The 20304-nt window shown below is 45.1% G+C and overlaps 1 long non-coding RNA gene across 3 annotated transcripts; it reads left to right on the top strand.

Annotated features, from left to right (window-relative positions):
* The first annotated feature begins 263 nt into the window (after positions 1-263).
* Positions 264-19909, top strand: LOC112922608 (uncharacterized). 3 transcript variants are annotated; one of them, XR_011997737.1, is made up of 3 exons: positions 264-509; positions 4454-4600; positions 16904-19909. It is a non-coding gene; the product is annotated as an uncharacterized lncRNA (long non-coding RNA). The 3 variants fall into 3 exon arrangements; XR_011997736.1 differs by lacking the exon at positions 16904-19909 and adding an exon at positions 13872-14553; XR_011997735.1 differs by lacking the exon at positions 16904-19909 and adding an exon at positions 5750-8711 and having other exon boundaries at positions 265-509.
* Positions 19910-20304: the final 395 nt, after the last annotated feature.

The following is a 20304-nucleotide window of genomic DNA, read 5'->3' as shown; positions in this document are numbered from 1 at the left end:
GGCCTGTCCCGCCCCGCCCGGGTCACCTGCCTCTAAAGCCCGCCGGGAGGCCCCGCCCCGCCCCGCCCCCTCGCGCCGGGGCTCGGTTGGTGGGCCGCCCCGCCACGTTCCCCGCGCGTCCCCGCCCACTGCCCCGCGGGCTCGGCCGCCCCGCCCCCCCGCCCCGGGCGCCCTCCGGCCCCGCCCCCGAGCGGGCCGCCGCGGAGCGCGGGCCAATGAGCGGGCCGGAAAGCGGCGGGGGCGGGGCGAATGCTAATCGCTCCTTCTTGAGACCGGGGCGGGAAAGCTTTGCGGCGAGTCCTCCCGGAGCTCTCCGCGGGCGCCTGCGGGTCCGGGGCTCCCTTGCCTCTAACAGACTTAGCTTGCGGGCCCTTGCTTGCTTCCAGAGCCCCTAGCGGGTCTCTCTGCAGCCGAAAGTGCTTAGCGTCCAGCGCTTGTTCAAAAGAGCTGCTCGAGGAACCCTTCTTAGCCGTGGCACCTGTGTCCGCTCCGCGCTGCGCTCAGACCAGGTGAGCTCACGCTGAGAGAAGAGCCGAGGCCCACTGAGCTGAGCCCCTACTGTGTGCCCGACGGCGCGCTCGTCGCTCATATCCTAACGCAAGAACTCAGGTCTTTACAATTCCGTGAGACAGGTACTCCTGACAGGTGAACGGGCCAAGGTACAGAAACTTGACCACGGCCACCGAGCTAATACTCGCCCGGGAAAGCCGCAACACAGGCGGTCTTCACCCGGGTCGGCTGAGCGCCTGGCACGTAGTGGGCGCTCAAATGGTAACTCGGGATCCGAACCCACGTAGCTGCATCCCAATGTTAACCACTCCCTCCCCCCCCCCCCCCCATGGACTATCTCTATCCTCCAGTCTTCAACCTTGACCTTTGCATCTCGTCACAAAATCTTATGGTCGTGATAAGAATGTGATTTTCTTCCTGTCTTTGGAAGACTCGAGGGACGTTAGTCCTTTATCAGTCAAAGTTTAAAATCCCAGGCAGTTCCGAAGTGGGCTGCAGAGAGCAGCGGCGCTGGCTGCTGTGAGCCGCGCACCCGCGTCCCTGGGGGAGCTGGGGCGCAAGGAGCGGCCCCGGCCGGCGGGGAGACCCTCCGGGTGCCCGCTCTCCAGATACGTTATTATGCTGCAAGTTTTAAATGTCCTAAAAATGTCTCTTTTCTACGTGTTCTAATTAGGTTGGAAGACTGAGGTGTTCAGCATTCTTGAAATTCATTCACACGCTTACAAAGAGGGTTTGAATTGTTTCCCGCTCCCCCACCCCTTCCTTCCTCTGGGAAGAAGGCGGAAAAAAAGCAGGAGGGCCTGGGTACTTCAAGGAGTCAGGACTGGACTAAAGGGCTGAGATAGACTGCCGTCATTGTCCTTCTGTCCCGGATCCCGTCTGTACAGGCTGGGAGACTGAATTGCAGAATAGCCCTCTCCCTCTTGCTGGTCAGCAAGGCGTTGTGGACAATAATGAAGAAAGTGTGCATTATTCATCCCAGACTCAAAGTTTAAAGTGAATAAATACAATTGTTTCACAAGCATCAAAACTATTGATAAATATGTTTAGAATATACTTTACGTCTTTCCTTCCCCGACATTCTACAGGTGTTCATATTTAACCTCTTTTGTGTTTTGGAAACACTTGGCACTCTGGGTCAGCAAACGTCCCAGGGTCGCAAGTAGTGGGATTGAAAAGCTATGGAATATCAAATCAAAAAGAAAGGGAAGCCCTCAGTGGAAAGTATGTGCAGACTCTGAACATGCCAAGCAAGGGCTGTCTCATTCTGTGCCCTTTATGCGACGTGTGTATTATTGGGGATGGACAAGTGTTGGCTAATAATAAAAATCATTTGAAGTTGGAGAATGTTAATCACTCATGCTGGAATTTAGCCAGAATACTTGTGTTATTTCACTTGGTTCTGATTCAAACGATGTTATCTACTGGCCTACAAACCTCCCTCTTCTTAATCAAGAGTGAAATGTTATGTTTGCTTGGAGGTCTCTACTAATAGTAGTAATAACAGAAAACTTTGCCAAAAGAGACTTATTTTGCACCGTGTAGTTTTTTTGCATCATTTAAATTTTTGCTTTTTTAATACATATTACTTCAATTTATTTTTTTTTAAATTTTTTTATTTATTTATGATAGTCACAGAGAGAGAGAGAGGCAGAGACACAGGCGGAGGGAGAAGCAGGCTCCATGCACCGGGAGCCTGATGTGGGATTCAATCCCAGGTCTCCAGGATCGCGCCCAGGTCTCCAGGATCGCGCCCTGGGCCAAAGGCAGGCGCCAAACCGCTGCGCCACCCAGGGATCCCCATATTACTTCAATTTAAGGACAGTTTAAAAACATGGTGATGGTTTAGCCTGTATTAAGGAGGCTGCAAATTCGTTTACATTATCTCATTTAATCCCTCACAACAATCAGATGGAAGCGGGCCTCATCACAACTTGCTTGAGGTTACCTATCTAGTCCACAGAAAGGATAGAAGTCAAAATGCTCTCTTGAGTCATAATTTATTATTCAACAAGCTGAAAAACACTACATGATCTTTTAAAGGTACAATTTGTAAGTATCTAGAACATAGCCAAGCATTCTCTTTGATTCATTCACCCATCTATCCTTTCATCTAGCCATTTGTGTATCCATCCATCCATCCATCCATCCATCCATCCATCCAAGAAACCAAATTTCTGAGTTGAAGACACAACTGCTATGTTAAACAGGTTTCTACAAAGCCAAATTCATGAAATTCAATTTAAATTATTGTCCAAGGTGTGTTTATTAATTGATGATAATACAGAGGACAATGCTTAATATTCAATAAAAAAAGTGCGTGATATTGCAAAACTTTTGAGGTCATGGCTTTGGATTTTGTCATCAGGGAATAGTTGGAGCATTTTTAATCTTCCGAGGATGGTGTTCCTTCTGCGTGCATTATCCTGTTGAGATACTTGAGAGTTCAATGTTTTAGGAATGACTGGACAGATAGACTTTGTATACTCTTCAATATCTTCATAATCAAGCCTAGAACAGTAATGCTACACACAGACACCTTCAATAAATATTTGTGAAATAAATGAATGAGTGATTGAAACATCAAAGAGATTACCTTTCCAAACCTTAGCAACTGACATTGAATCCCTATGACCTATATCTCTGAGGCTGACCAAACCCTATTAAATGCATCACGAGTCCAAACCTTGTCTCTGTCTTTACTAGCTGAACCACCTAAGAGCTCCAGATGCTCCTTCCTTACCTATAAAATGGAGATACAAATAGTTATCTACCCCATAGAGTTGTAGGGAGGGGTGAATGAATTGATATGGTTGAGAGCTTAGCACCTCATCTAGCACCTGGTAAGTGTATAATAGGTCTTAGTCATTATTATTAGTTTCTACTATGGTTCGTTCTACTTTTCTGTTTTCCCGATCTTCTATATTTTCTTGTGTGTATTACTTTAATAATAGGAGAAAAGTGATACTTTATGTCTGAGCACACTCTCAGCTGTCACCAGCTATCTCCGGTATTTAGATATTAGCTAAAATTTTATGCCAAGGCAGGGATCATTGCACATGCCCTGAACCCAAGTGCATGCAACCAGACAATGAGTGTGCGAGCATGCACAGTGCTGGCTCAGGGAAGACCCCGCTGGCCAACATGAATCCCTCACGGGTGTTTCCAGACTAGCTCTTTACCTGTCCTAGAGCATTTCTGACCACTTCTCTTATCAGGTCAGACACTTCTAGATGAGAAAGCACGACACTGACCAGAGGATTAATGAGTCATTTCTCCATGTGCATAATGAGAATGTCTTGTTCATATCATAAGCAGAGTAATTCAACCATAATCTTTAGTCCTTTCCCTTCCTCCATCATGTGGAGATTATAAAAAGGTAAAAGCTTTCTCTTCCCCCAGAGGTAATGGCAGTACTCATCTTTCCCACATTGACCTCTGGCTCTCAGCAGCGCATTGTGATCATGTGAGGAAGCTTTAAGAAATACTGATGCGTGGGTCCTATTAAATCGAAATCTCTAGTTCAGGGACCTTTGAGATCTTGTTTTTTTGGTTTTGTTTGTTTATTTCTTTATTTTTGTCGGTGCTTTGTTTTTAACTCTCCAAGTGATCCTGATTTTCAGCAAGGGTCAGGAATGACTGAAATAGTTGATTCTGTATTTCCTCAGTACGGCCCCAAACTCAGGCCCAGCTGGATCTTCGACAGAAAGGGTTAATCACATCAGTGTGTAAATGGAACACCTCGGGAGAAAGTGTGGAGAAGTACAGTCTAATTGCTTGTGGGTGTGTTTGGGCTGTAGGAAAAATCGGGTAAAGCAACAGGATTGTGGTTATAGGGGTGAGACCATTAACAGCAGTGAGGACCATAATAACGTTGTACATATATGATCTCTTTTACCCCCAAGAATCTTGTAAGGTTGATATTATTATTTCCGTTTTATAGACCAAGAAACTGAGGTTTAGACAAGTAACTTGTGACATAAGGTCACGCACCTTCCGACTTAGAGTTTCTGACTCCAAAGCCTATGCTGCCATCGACTGCAGACCCCAAGTGAAGCCCGGCAGAGAGGGTCCTGAGAACCACCAGGAGGTAAGTCTTGGGATAAGCAACTTCCCTTGTTCCTTTGCATCTCTTTCCTGGGGACCAAGCTGAATCTTCAGCAGTGAGCTGGCCTTTTTTGTGTGTGTGTGTATGTGTGGCTAACGTGAAAATGCTGAGGGCTCTGCATTCATCTAGAATCCAGTGTGAATTGAGAGCCAACTTGTTCTTTGGCCTTTGCAGACTACGCAGGAGGTGGGATGCCCCTTAGACCTGAACCTTCCTGGGTATTTGGCAGGGGAAGCTGCAGTTCAGTAAATATTGATGTGGCCTGTGCTGTGGGCTGAGCACTGGTGCCAGAGTGCAAAGATGAGGAGGCGTGGACTTTCCAGGCAGGGCATGGTGGGAGTACAGCAGAGGCACCTATCCCAACCTGTCGGAGAAGACCCGGGCTGTGCCCGGAAGGCTGCATATGAGTTAGGCATCTATCAGTCAGGGTTTGGTACAGAAAATAGAAACCATTCTAGGTATTTCTTTCTTTTTTTTTTTAAAAAAAATATTTATTTGACATATTGAGAAAGAGAATGAGCACAAGCAGGGGGAGCAGCAGGCAGAGGGAGAGGGAGAAGCAGGCTTCCCGCTGAATAGGGAGCCCGACGTGGAGCTCTATCCCAGGGATCATGACCTGAGCCGAAGGCAGGTGGTTAATGACTGAGCCACCCGGGCGCCCCCACTCTGGGTATTTCAAGTGGAGGAAGACAGTACTGGGAATCAAGCAAAGGCTTACAGAATTGTTGGAAGGGCTGGAGGAGCAGAAGTCATCAGGCTACCTGGTCTGTTGGGTTCCAGGGGCCACCACAGCAGCTGTGACCTACAAGTGACAATGGTGCTGCCGCCACCACTGCCTTCATACCCATGAATCTGGTGACTAGACACTAAGACAGGATGCCGAGTCCAGCATTAGGCGCTTCTTAGCATCATCTCTCACACTTTGCTTGTCAGCAGCAGCAGCAGCATGGTGCCTTCTCCTTGCATCCCCCTGCAAGATCCTGTCGGAGGCACCTGGTTGACTGTACTTATTTCATATCCAGACCTGAGCTGCAAGAGAGTCTGGGAACTGAAGTTTAGAAGTGTCCAATTTCTCCATCTAGATTACTAGAAGAAGGCTATAACAGAAGCAATCCTCTGTATCTGCTACAGGTGAAAAAACTGAAAAGAACTTCCTGGACAGAGGAATGAGCACAAGCAACGGGCATAAGGTCACGGAAGAGCAGAGAGCACGTGGCTATCAGTGAGTCACAGAAGCATCCGAATCAAAGTTTTCACCAGAAGGGACACTCATGTCTAATCAACGTAGGTTTACATTTAGATCCATACATACACGTAACACGCTTTTACTGATACTGCGCTTGACGTACTCAACTGTCCGCTAATGCAGAAGGAGAAACAAAGTGAGCCAAAGGCACAAGAAAGAAAGAAATGAAAGTATTAGGTGATATTCGTGCACACAAAGAAAACAGAGACGGGCAGCTCGGGTGGCTCAGCGGTTTAGTGCCTGCCTTCGGCCCAGGGCCTGATCCTGGAGACCTGGGATCAAGTCCCCTGTCGGGCTCCCTGCATGGAGCCTGCTTCTCCCTCTGCCTGTGTCTCTACCTCTCTCTGTCTCTCATGAATAAATAAATAAAATCTTAAAAAAAAAAAAAAAAAGAGAGAAAACAGAGACTTAAACTTCTCCAAGCTTAATGTTGCAAACACTGTTGATACTCAAGAGTCATCTCCCCTTTCTCCTTCCTAACGGGACCCCAGGCGTTTTCTTTGGTTTGGGTTTTAATCTACTCTTTTCTGCACAGCCATGGGCTCCAGGAGGGGCAGGAGCTCCAGCCCAAGCCTCAAGAAGTAGCATGTGATTGGTCCAACTGGTCATGCTGCTTGCCTTCTTCTTATCAGTATTGCGGTTCCCTGGGGGCACAGGGCACCCTTCTGGCCCATACGGGAGTGGGCCCATGTGGGGTAGATCTGCCAGGGGGCGCTGGGAAAGATTTTACTCCAGAAGAGAGGCAGCCCTCTCTCTTGCTGGGTATCATTTCGTCTGCCTGCAATGCCAACCATCGCAGGCACCATCTTGCAGCCAAGAAATAGCTAAGCTGGTGCACAGGAGGGATGACACGGGGTTCCTGAGCTGCCTGCCTGAAGACTTCTTGGTACGTGATGGAACACACTACTCATTTTTTTAAAGCCAGTTGAGTCCTTGCTTTCTGCCACTTACCACTGAGAACATCGTGACTGCTGCACACAGCCTGCAGGTTTAGGAAGAGGATCTTCCTACTTAAACTTGGCAAATAGAAGTCTCTTGAGGACATTTAAAGACAAAAATTTATCCCCTTCCCCCCCTCTCTGTTTTTTTTTTTTTTCCCTCTCTCTGTTTTTAAATTTATTATTATTATTCTAGAATAACTGTTATTCTTCCTTCAAAAGTATTCGAGACCCACTCAGATGTCATTCCTGGGTTGGCTGAGTTGTTTGTTATTCCCACAACCCTTCCACCACTCCTCTATGACAGCATCTTACTCCTTCTCTTTCAACAAATAGTTACAGAGTACGTGTTATAGGTTCAGTCATCTTCTGGGCCCAGGGGGTAGAGCAGGGAACTAGAGGCATGGAGATCCCAGTCTAGCAGGAAGACAGAAGATGACCAAAAACATTTAAATATGATGACTCTTGTCAAAGGGGAAAAAAGAATTCTTATGGCAGCATTTAAAAGAGGAGGTGCGCCTGGGGGCTTGGTGGGTTAAGCGGCCAACTCTTGATTTCAGCTCAGGTCATGTTCTCCGGGTCATGAGATCAAGCCCTGCCACAGGCTCTGTGCTTGGTGTGGACCCTGCTTGAGAGTCTCTCTCTCCCTCTGCCCCGCCTCCCCCCACCTCTCTCTCTCCAATAAATAAATACCTCTTAAAAAAATAAAAATAAAAGAGAAGGAAACAACTACTTTGAAGTTTATTTTATCGCATTGGGATTATCTGTTCACCTATCAGTTTTTCCCACTAGAGTGTGTGTTCTTGCAACCTCACATCCCTCACCCCTTCCCGAGAGATGGTTATTTTCCAGAGGTGGCTGCAAAAACGTCTCCCATTCCACATGTTCTGCAATGCAAACTTGCCATTCCCTACCGGGGAGGGAAACAGGAGGTCTTACGTCCTCTGCTTTGCATCTCAGTGAGCTTGTGATGATTTTGACCAATAATAGATTATGTTGGAAGCGATGCTATAGAGCTTCCAAGATTGATGTCATAAAAGGCCACGCAGCTTCCACCTGCTTCCCTTGGAGCCCTTGTTTCTTGAAATGTTCCTTCTCTGGGGCACACCCTCCTGGGACCTATAAGTGGATGCCCCAGGTGACAGTCCCAGTGGAGTGAGCATTCGAGTCATCCCAGGCCAGGAGTCTGACATATGAATAAAGGAGCTTCCTGATAATTCCAGCCCCCAGCCTCAACTCCTCCCCAGCTGTTCAAGTTTTCCCATTTGAGGCCCCAGGTGTCATGAAGCAGACCCAGGCCATCCCTGCTGTGCTTTCTCCTCACTTGTGCTCTACAGCATCCATGAACATAAGAAAATGCCTACTGGGTTTACGCCACTAGTTGGGAGTGGTTTGTTACACAGTGGTGGTGACTGGAATACCCCAAATCTGCCTTCCTGTGAAATCTTAGATGACCAAGGAGACCACTTTTTTTCTTTTTACCGGCCCCAGCTGGTGATCAGCTTAGGCACTGAAGCTCGAGAACTTTCATCCTACTTTCATCCTGTTGAGCCTCGCTGTTGATGATATGCATGTGAAATGTCTAATCTTTTAAAACACAAATCTTCACCATTGATCTTAATATCCTGCTGCAGTGAGTTCCCCAGGTCAATTGTGTGTAGTGGGGAAAAAAGTACCTCCTTTTATCCATTTTAAACATGCTTCCTTTTCATCCCATCTTGTCCTCTTGTTCTTCCCCAAGTAAAGGTATTTCCATTTTGTGGCTACCTAGACACAGAGGACTGAGTTGAGACAATAATCTTGCTTTGAGGCGGTCACCCAGAAGGCCTAAGGTGTGCTGCCACATGGAGCAGTGGATTTTAGCTGGTGACTTAAAGGTGGTGGGAGACTCTATTCTAATTGGTCACAGGTTTAGTGCCAAGTTTGTAAAAACTAGTCTCTAAAAAAAAAAAAAAAAAGAAAGAAAGAAAGAAAGAGAAAGAAAAAAACCAAGAAAGAAAGAAAGAAAGGAAGGAAGGAAAGAAGAAAGAAAGAAATATTTTCAGTGTACCTGGGTGGCTCAGTAGGTTAAGTGTCTGCCTTCTGCTCAGGTCATGATCTTAGGGTCCTAGGATTGAGCCCCATGTTGGGTTCCCTGCTCAGTGGGGAGTCTGCTTCTCTCTCTCCCTCTGCCCTTCTTTCCCACTCATGCTCTGTCTCCCTCTCTCAAATAAATAAATCAAATCTTTTAAAAAATAAATAAATAAAATAGTTTCTAAATTCTGCAAGAGGCAATGGGTGTCTTCTTGTGGGGCTGGTAAATGGAGCACAGTATAGTGGGAAGAACAATGGCTGGGACGTGCACAAGCTGGATTCAAGTCTTGTGAGCCAGCTGTGTGTCCCTGGGCATAGCACTTAACCTCTCTGGACCTCATTTTCCTCAGCTATAGAAAGAGGAGATTCAATCAGGGGGCCCTGTTGCACCCTTCTGCCTTTAACACTCAATGAATTTCATGTATTTGCCAGTCATTTTGAAATATCTATTAAATGAATTCATGGGAAGAAAAAGCCTGTACTCTCAACAGTTTTCCTTTTTTAGTTCTAAAGTGGGGCTGGAGAGAACCCCTGCTCCCCCTGAAAATATCCTCTAGTTTTTGGAGAACAAATGCTATCTTTTTCCAAAAACAGAATCTGAACTAGGCTTCAATTACCAAAAATAGATTCTGACTGTGTCTGCGAAGTGACAGCTCCTGCAGCCTGTGACTTTGGGGTGCCGGGGTACATCCCTAGAGCTCCCTCCAGGCTTGCTCCCAGGAGCCAGTCTGCTCTCACAGCTGCATGCGGGGATCAGCAGTGTGGACACAGCTTCATGCCCAGTGACTAGAAGGGATGGACGGGGCAACGGCCTCTGCTGCATGACCACCTCGGAGAGGAAAAAGAATATTGTCCAGTGAGCAATGCGGTAGGAATGACTCAAGTGAATCCCAAGCGATCTGAAATCTCTTCCCAATCGTTTTTTCCATATAGAAGGAGAAAGCAGTCACTGTCTGGGGCTAGAGGAAGGCCTTTCAGCTCACTCAGCTCAGACTCATAGCACTGCTTTTCTGGTCTGCTGGATACGTCGTCAACAGTTGTGACACTTAGAACTTCGTGTGCTCCAACCCACGTCCTCAGCTCTGCATCCTGTTTCCTCTTACTGGATGCTCACTTGCCAATCTCAAGTTTGGAATGCTTCTCATCTCTGATTTTTAAATTCATTGCAGAGTCACCACTCTTGAAGGGCTACCGGGCTGGGAGGACAGATTGCTTCTTGCTGTTGTGTTAGCAAACTCTATCAATAGTGAGAAGCAGCGCCGAAGGCCCTGCTCTACAGAAACTTATTTGCTGGATCAAGATCTTTATAATTCACGGAGTGTATAGACTCTTAGATTTAGGGTATAGAGTCTTAGACTCTTAGATTTCAAGTGACAAGTAGCAGAATAACAGTAGTAAAAGTAATAAAATAATATATCTGATCCCTAGGGAGGAGAGGCTTTTTAAAAGCATGAACTCTAAAAAAAGAATCCTCCTCTACCTTCCTTAATGATGTATCTAATGTCCTACATGATCACACATATCCCCGTCATGATCATCATCATGGTATGCAAGAATGATTTAATGTTTTCATTAAGGCATTCAAGGAAGACTTGCAAACATCACAGCAACACTCTGTGTTGTATCAGTGGGAAGATTGAAGATCATGGAGGATGAACTGTTTGGCTACTATTTACTTGTTTGGATTATTTGGCTAAACCAAATCACAAGTGTAACTTTTTCTTAGAACAGTGCTACCCCTGCTAGGCTGCCTCGGTGTGCTCAGTGACTACTTGGTTGTAGCTAAAAGGAGAACCTAGTGTACCAAACACCACAGTTTGTTCTCCCTTCTGCCTTCCTACTCACACTCTAGCTGGGTGATGACTTTGAAGGCTTGCTGGCTTCAAAATTCTTCAGCCCATATGGGCTATACTGCATCATTGCTTGTTGCTCAAAGACACGTCGCAGAGATGATTTACTGTTTAAGTAAATGGTACCTACAGAACTGGTCGTGTAAGGGGCTGTATTTTTTTTTTAACTAATAGACTTTTATTTTAGAGCATCTTTAGGTTTACAGAAAATTGAGTGGATAGTAGAGTTGCCAATATCCCCTCTTCCCACTCACAGCTTCCCCTATTATTAATAATATTTTAACTAAGATCCATAGTTTACATTAGAATTTACTCTTAACAAAACTGAAAGGCAACCTATCAGAAAGGGAGAAGATATTTGCAAATGACATATCTGATAAAGTGTTTGTATCCAAAATATATAGAGAGCTTATTAAACTTATCTTCCAAAAACCAAATAATCTAGTTAAAAAATGGGCAGAAGACATGAGTAGACATTTTCCCAAAGAAGACCTCCAGATGGCTAACAGACACATGAAAAGATGCTCAACATCACTGTCAGGAAAATACAAATCAAAGCTAAAATGAGGTATCACCTCACATCAGTCAGAATGGCTAAAATGAACAACACAGGAAACAACTAGTGTTGGGGAGGATATGAAGAAAGGGGGAACCCTCTTACGCTGTTGGTGGGAATGCAAACCAGTACAGCCACTGGTGCAAATAGTATGGAGGTTCCTCAAAAAGTTAAAAATGAAACTACCCTATGATCCAGCAATTGTACTACTAGGTATTTACCCAAAGAATACAAAATTACTGATTCGAAGGGGCACATGCACCCTGATGTTTATAGCAGCATTGTCAACAATAGCATAATTATGGAAAGATGACTGATGAACAGATAAAGAATGTTATATATGTATATATAATATATATGTTTATATTTATATATGTATATATAATGGAATAATACTCAGCCATCAAACAAGAATGAAATCTTACTATTTGCAATGACGTGGATGGAGTTAGAGAGTACTATGCTAAGTGAAATAAGTTAAAGAAAGACAAATACCATATGATTTCGCTCACATGTGGAAACAAAACAAATGAAGGGGGGAGGGAGAGAAGCAAACCAAGAAATAGACTCTCAACTCTAGAGAATAGACTGATGGTTACTGGAGGGGAGGTGGGCAGGGGGATGGGTTAAATAGGCAATGGGGATTAAGAAGGGCATTTGTTGTGATGAGCGCTGGATGTTGCAGCTAAGTGTTGTATCAGTAAATTCTATATCTGAAACTAAAATAAAAGTTTCAGTGTTTACGTTCTATCGGTTTTGACAAATACTGTCACATATCCACTGTTACAATATTGTAGAGAATAGCTTTCCTGCCCTAAAAATCTTCGGCGTTTCATCTAATCATCACTTGCCCATCACCCCACACCCAAGCCCTGGTAATCACCGATCTTTTTACTCTTTATAGTTTCGCCTTTTCCAGAATGTCATATAGTTGATCATACAGTATGTAGCCTTTACAGACTGGCTTCTTTCCCTTAGTAGTACCCAATTAGATTTGTCTTTTCATGGCTTGATATAGCTTGATAGCTTATTTCTCTTCTTTTTTTTTTAATATATATTTTTGTGTTTTATATTTTTTATTTTTTTTACTTTTTAAAAAATATTTTATTTATTTATTCATGAGGGACAGAGAGAAAGGCACACAGGCAGAAGGAGAAGCAGGCTCCATGCAGGGAGCCTGACGTGAGACTCGATCCCGGGTCTCCAGGATCACACCCTGGGCTGAAGGCAGTGCTAAACTGCTGAGCCACCCGGACTGCCATATTTTTTTTTACTTTTTAAAGTAGGCTCCATGCCCAGTGTGGGGCTTGAACTCATGAACTTGAGATTAAGAGTTGTGTGCTCTGCTCACTGAGCCAGCCAGGTGCCCCTGGGTGGTGGTTGTTGTCTTTAGAATGGTTGTAGGTTTACAGCAAAAATGAGCAGAAAGTATAGAGAGTTCCCATATACTTCCTATTCCTGCAAATGCACAGCCATACCCATTATCAACATTCCACACTGGAGTAGTACATTGTTATAATAAATGAACCTATAACTGGCACATCATTATCACCAAAAGCCATAATCACATCAGGGGTCACTGATGGTATTGTTCACTTTGTAGATTTTGACAAATGTATAATGGTATGTATCCACTATTATGGTATTGTAGGGGATAGTTTCATTGCCCTGAAGATCCTCTATGCCCCACTTATTCATCTCTCCTTCTCTCCAAACCCTGGCAGCCACTGATCCATAGTTTTGCCTTTTTTCAGAATGTCATATAGTTGGAATCACAGTCTTTAGCCTTTTCAGATTGCTTCTTTCACTCAGTAGTGTATACATTTTATGGTTTCTCCATGTCTTTTCATTGTTTGATAGCTCTTTTCTTTTTGACGGTGAATAATATCCCATTGTTTATACATAGTACAGTTTATTCACCTACTGAAGGACATCTTGGTTGCTTCCAAGTTTGGGTAATTAGGAATAAAGCTGCCATAAACATCTGTGATCAGGTTTTTGTGTGGACATAAGTTTTCAACTCCTTTGGGTAAATACCAAGGCATGAGCTTGCTGGATTATATGTATATAAGAATATGTTTAGTTTTATAAGAAACTTCCAGACTGTCTTCCAAAGTGGCTGTACCATTTTGCATTCCCGTGAGCAATGATGAGAGTTCCTACTTATTTACATCAGAGCCAATCTTTGGTGTTGTCAGTGTTTTGGATTTGGGCCATTCTAATAGGCATGTAGTAGTTACTCATTGTTTTAATTTGCGATGCCCTAATGACATATGATACGGAGCACCTTCTCATATGTTTGTTTACCATCTGTGTATCTTCTTTGGTGAGGTGTCTGTTCAAATCCTTGACCATTTTTTTTAACTGTGTGTGTGTGTGTGTGTGTGTGTGTGTTTTATTGCTGAGTTATAAGAGTTCTTTGTATATTTGGATACAGATCCTCTATCAGATATGTGTTTTGCAAGTGTTTTCTCCAAATCTGTGGCTTGTCATATTCTTAGCAGTGTCTTTCACAGAGCAGAGGTTTTTAATTTTAATGAAGTCCAATATGAATTTTCCTTTCATGAATCATGGTGTTTTATCTATAAAGGTGTTTAATGGCTGGGAAACAAGTCCTGAAGAGATCACTGGACTCCAGGAAGCAGCCTGAAAAATCCTGGAAGGGACATTATGAGCTGTGCTTCTAGCATTTTAAGGTGACTGCTGGCTCTGCATCAGCCTGGACCACTAACACCAACTCTCTCCAGACCTTCCCTGCCTCAGTCACTGCTCCTGGACTGAACATGCTATTGCTCACATCTTTCTGTAGCATGTGGGGATCTCATCAGCTTGCATTTTATGAGGAGGACAGATTTAGACTGAGTTCTTGGATATGCATTTCTCCTCAGGCCTTGATGATTTACTCAGTAAGTGATTTTTCTGAGGCTAGCAAACTATTCAAGTCTCTAACAAAATGATTAAATCGATCCCATCTTTCTGACACAAGTAGACCCAAACAGCTGTCACTTATTTTTAAAAGACAATAAGTTACTTTTTTTTAAAGAAAAAAAAATTGACACTAAAGCATTAAAGTTCAAATTGGCAGTGGCATCATGCAAGAGAATAATACAAAATAAATAGTTCTGGGATCCCTGGGTGGCGCAGTGGTTTGGCGCTTGCCTTTGGCCCAGGGCGCGATCCTGGAGACCCGGGATTGAATCCCACATCAGGCTCCCGGTGCATGGAGCCTCCTTCTCCCTCTGCCTGTGTCTCTGCCTCTCTCTCTCTCTCTCTCTGTGTGACTATCATAAATAAATAAAAATTAAAAAAAAATTAAAAAAAAAACAAAAACAAAATAAATAGTTCTAACGGTTTGTGGACAGTTAGATGATCAGTAATTTTCCTAGTATCCTTGTTCAACAAAGATAAAAGGCTCTTTTATATAACGCAACATTGGCAATTGTCACTTACAGAATTTATCTTCTTGACCTCATACTGCTGTGGTTGGTTTGTTTGCAAACTATACTGCCGAATGTCTGACAGCCTACCTTGTACCAATATTGTTTCTTAATCTACCTCGATGTGTGCTCCTCAAAGGCAGGAATCAATGGTGTTCACAGCTCAGCTCAGAATCTTCTATGTAGTGAGCCCCTATAACTGCTCACTGAATTAATCTGTTAAATCTTTATCCAATAATACTAAGTTAGACTTACAATGATACTCAAGACAATTATGGTTTTGAGGAACCACAGTTATAAAAAATTTTTTTAAGTGAACAGCATTCAGGAAAACAGTCCAAAATTCCTGAAATGTTAAACTATAGAGCAAAGGAGGAAGGAAAAAAAAAAAGAGCATATTAATGATGTTCAAATATATGGAGGAGTCATGGTGAGCAGGATCGTTCTTTATTTCCCCACAGATCAAGGGAAGATGTAGGTACAATCGCAATAAATAAAATGGCAATTCAGGAAGCACATAGGTTATAATTTTTTTTATTCTAAGACACTCTCTCTCTCTTTGCTCTTACAAATCAATGTGCAATAAGCAAATCACTGATTGCAACAGAAACTCAAATCAGTGCCTCTTCCTTCCTTATAGGTTCGGTGCAAGAAAAGTGAGTGCTAGGAACAATAGTAGTGAAAATGTGTAAGTCCTACTGGAAATCAGAGGCAGAGACAAAAGGGCTTTTTTTGGGATTTCTTGAAAATTTGCAACATCTTGTAATAATAGCTTATTTATGGAGCCCTTGATATATGGGGGGGGGGCATCCACGTGAGATAAGAAGTCCACTGTGAGAACCAGTTAACAGATGAGGAGGCAACTCAGTGAGGTTATCTATATGACTAGCTCAAAGTTTCTCAACCAGTGAGTGACAGAGCTGGACATTGAACCCAGGTGTCTCTCCAGGTGCTCCCACTGTATTGCCCAGTGACCTCTGGATTTGGGACCTGCCTAAGCAAATCCCGGGGTCAATCCCAGTGACTCCTGGCTGCTCCATGGGGCTTTCTACTATTGGCTTGAATGCCAGTTCTGAGACCCGGACCCACTGTGGCCTTCGGGACCTCTGCAGTGGCTCTTAACCTAGGGCGCACATTGCAAGCATCTGGGAAGTTCTACAAAAATGTTGATTGCAGGGCCCCCCTCCTAAAGATTTTGATTTAATTGCTCCCCAGTGTTAACTTCAGCATAGAGATTCCTGTAACTTTTTATTGAAGTATATTATGCATGTAGAGACGTGCACTGCGCTAAGTATACAGCACAGTGAATGTTTTACAAACTGCAGGGACCTGTGTAACCACCACCCAGCTCAAGAATCAGAACATCACAATCACCCGAGAAGCATGCAGACTCTCATTGACCAGCTCACCCCACCCCCTTACCGCTATCCTGACTTCCAACAGCAGAGTTTGGGTAGGAGGATTTTTAAAGCTCCCTCAAAGGAGTCTAACGTGCAGCCATGATGGAGAACTGTTGTCTTACTGGAGGTGGAAGCAAGTGCACAGATACAGTGTAAGAAAATGAAAGCAAATAAATGCAAGCTACATTTCCGCCTCAAGCCAGGCGTGACATGTGTAAAGTCCTATTTCACATCAGCAAGTCAATGAGAATGAAACAAGTTTTTTTTTTTTTAACAAAATCCTTTATAGACAAGTTTTCTCAGCATTCACTTCTTAGTGAAGGAATAACCTGCCATCCCGAGGGTTACCAAAGTCTCATATGCAGATAATTTTAAAAATGTATGGAGTGCTTACTACGTACCCAAACCCCTTACTGAATACTTCACAGCCCAGCCCAGCCCATCCTTGGAGTACTCTGTGAGTACCTTAATTTATTTCTCCCATTTTACAGATTGAGCAAACAGAGGCACAAAGAGATGAGGTAAGTTGCCCGAGGGCACAGTTTGTCATGGGCATAGCTTCAATGGCAGAGCTTCTGCTTGCTGTATCTCCACTGTGGTTTTTATTTTAAATATCTGCACCAACTGCCTCTTAAACACTTGCCCAGAGATTCAGGGCACTCTCGTTTCTCTCTTCCAAGGTGCAGTGCAAGTTGCTGGCGAGGCAGGGAAGGAGAATCACAGGACCTCGAAGGGTGCTGCAATGGACCTTGATGAGGGTGTCGTTTTGCTTCCTTCTTTTTCAGATGAGAAACAGGCCAAGAAAGGCTTTGGGTGCCTTAAGCTGAATGAGAGAAAGTTAGAGAAACAGGCCAAGAAAGGCTTCAGGTGCCTTAAGCTGAATGGGAGAAAGCTAGAGGGCTGCGGAACCCTGGCGGGGCAAGGGCGGGAGGTTGCGCTGGGCACACATGTGCGACCCTCTGGGCTCCCGGCTGGGCCTGGTGATGGATGTGCCTGCTGGTATCAACCCTCGGAGCAGGTGCCGGTGAGGTTAGCTCTCCAAGCCGAAAAGCCTTTGCGGAGCGAGCTCCTAACCTCTAAGAGCCGGAGGAAGGATGATCACGAGGCTCTCTGAGTTGGAAACGGGATCTTCAGTTTCCCTGAGGTTGTTCAGGGTGTTTGGACCTCGCAGCTTCTGCAATCGGCCTCCTCCCGTCTCTCCTGGCAACGGAAAGCGCAGGGCGCGAGACTCATCCTCCAAGAAGTTTGCACAGAAAACCTGGTGTCACGTGCCCAGGCCTCACTTCTCTTTGCTTCCAGAAAGCAAACCGAGTCTCAGAAAAGGTGGGGTTTGCAGCCCATCTATATTCCTCCGCCAGGATCGCTTTGGAGCCGCCTGCTGCTGCCTTTTGCGTCGCCCCCCCCCCCCCCCCCGCCCCCCAGGCCCCTGCCCGCGCCCTGCTTGCCCTCCAGCTGCGCTGGACTCTCGGCAGGAAACTCCCTTGGAGCCAGGGTGCGCGCTCTGTTGCTCTCTAATTTTGTTTCAGAGCAAGTTTTCCAATATAAATTACACCCTCAATTACTTCTCTCTTCCTAGAGCAGTGAATCATGCCTCGAGAGGTGGTGAGGGTGGGGACAGCCGGAGACAGGGCCGGGAGGTTGAGCCAGTGCCGGCTTGTCGCCCTGGTCCCCTGCTCACCGCCTGCAGCGGCCCAAGTGCGGCCCGCGCCCAGGTCACCAGCCACGGGAGTGCCCTCAGGGCCGCTCCTGCTTCACCCTGGGCTCTGTGCCCCTGTGTGACAGGGAGGCCTGCCCTTCGCCAGCTTGGCTTGGTATTTGACAGGGGTGGTAGATGGCATGAGGGCCTCCAGGCTTCATCTCTTCCTCTGTCGGTGTCCTCTGCCATGTGGCTCTGCAGCTCTTCCCATCAAGAGATGGGTACGTTCTCTGACCCACCAGGCTCTGCCCATGACATCTGCTTTGGCCAGTAGGATGCTAGCAGGTGGGATACAAACCGAGGTTTGAAAGCAAGCCTGTGTGATTGGGCTGGCTCTCCTGCATCTCTGTTATTTCCTCGAGAAGAGCCTGCCTGGCCTAGGCCGCTGGTCCCAGGAGGGAGATGAGAGATATGTGGGGCAGAGCTGCCCCAAGGAAGCCCAGCCCCGCCCTGCCTGGAACAGGGCTGTCCAGCTGCACCCCTCCCCCAGCCTGATGCTTGAAGAAACGGAGCCAAGATCAGCAGCTCTGCCTACCGAACCTTCCCAGGAACTGCAGATGCAGGAGCTGGAGTAGGAAGCGATTGTTATTTTAAGCCTCTGAATTTTGAGATGGTTGGTACCCAGCAGTGGCAATGAGCCCATGCCCTCTGAGACTGTTGCGGTGATTGTATGAGAAACAAAAGCACTTTGCAAATGTGAAGCCATGGAGAGTGGGCAGAGGGGAGAGGTGGGCTGTGGAACAAGCTCTGGACCCGCAACCTGAAGACCAGAGTTAACATTCTCTCCACTCCCCCAATTCACTCTGTAAACTTGGGCAGATCATTTAACTTTTCTGGGTCTTATCATAAATTACAGAGGTGGTTGCAGATGCAGATTTCATGCAGATACCATGAGAGCTTGAGAAGATGTTGGAAAACTAGTATAGGCCCTAGAACTTCTTTGGTAGGGAACTAAGAGAGGGGTGGGGAAGGTAGGAGAATATCCCCCGCCCAAATAAAAGGGACAGATTCATTGAGATGGGAATTGGATGATTTTGGAGAATATGTTTGGTCTAAAAGCTGGGAGGTAGACTTGGAGCCCAGATAACAAGTCTCATTTCCCCAGAGACCAAAGACACTGTCCTAGGAGCATAGGATACATAAATACTCTTGAAAATGTGTTACAGAAGGTGCCTTCCTGACAGCTCTTTGCTTGGAACAAAGGGAGGCTGGGGACAATTATGGATTCTTTGGTCAGAAGGAGAGGTAATAGGCTAGATTAGCAGTGAGGTGTGTCTTTGTGAGCTCCTTCCCTGGCCACCTTTTCTTCCTCGTTTATTATCTGACCTTTGACAAGTCACTTATCCTTTGGAGAAGTAGATGAAATACGAGTCATTCATTTATTGTGTATTGATCATCACATGCTACATTCCAGGACCTGCTCCAGGCACTGGCGATGAAGCAGTGAGTGAGACAGTGTTCCCCAGCTGGCTACTAGCTCAGGCTGGATGAATTTTTTAAACACTGTCATTCACATCAAGACACGTAATAGGGATCCCTGGGTGGCGCAGCGGTTTGGCGCCTGCCTTTGGCCCAGGGCACGATCCTGGAGACCCAGGATTAAATCCCACTTCGGGCTCCCGGTGCATGGAGCCTGCTTCTCCCTCTGCCTATGTCTCTGCCTCTCTCTCTCTCAGTATGACTATCATAAAAAAAAAAAAAAAAAGACACGTAATACTAGATCTCTTTTCAGAGGGGAAAATTATAGCTCAGAGAGATTAAGTGGCTTGTCCAAAGTCACACAACTTGTAAGAAAAAGATGAAAAATTACACCTTTGACCTTAGATCTGTGTTGTTTCTACTGAACTATGCTGAATCTTCCAATTGGTTGTTTGATTTTATCTATAAAAATATTATTTTGGGGGCACCTGGGTGGCTCAGTCAGTTAAGCTGTTGCCTCAGGTCATGATCTCGGGGCCCTGGGATCAAGCCCCGCATCAGGCTCCCTGCTCAGTGGGGAGCCTGCTTCCCCCTCTCCCTCTGCTGCTCCCCCTGCTTGTGTGCTCTGTGTCAAATAAATAAGTAGAAATGTTCATTAAAATGTTATTTTTACACACTTTTAAGAGTACATCTCTGTATATGAAAGAGTTAGGTACTTGAATTTTTGTTGTTCTGTTCAAGGTGCCTTAGTTTCTGACTATGGAAGTAGGTTCCTGTATGGAGTAGGGACAAAACTTAAATGTACAAAAATAAGAGATGGTTTAATCGAGCGTGTCCTTCTGCTCAATGGATTGCTTTGAAAACCTTAAATACGATGGCTCTGTCTCCAACTTTATAGGTGAAGGTGTAAATTGTTATAGTTCCTCAAGGCAATGTGAAAATAGACATCAGAACTATAAATGAACATGCTTCGTTCTAACAGTTCTCACTTGAGGAAGTTGTTCTATAGAAATATAGCTCACAGATGTACAAAATTATGCAAGCAGCCTTTGTTTTTCTAGTAAAACACTG

Source organism: Vulpes vulpes, chromosome 16 (genome assembly GCF_048418805.1).
Source record: "Vulpes vulpes isolate BD-2025 chromosome 16, VulVul3, whole genome shotgun sequence".
NCBI classification, from domain to species: domain Eukaryota; kingdom Metazoa; phylum Chordata; class Mammalia; order Carnivora; family Canidae; genus Vulpes; species Vulpes vulpes.
Note: the sequence above shows the minus strand (reverse complement) of the source record. Positions and strands in the feature narration are given on the sequence as shown.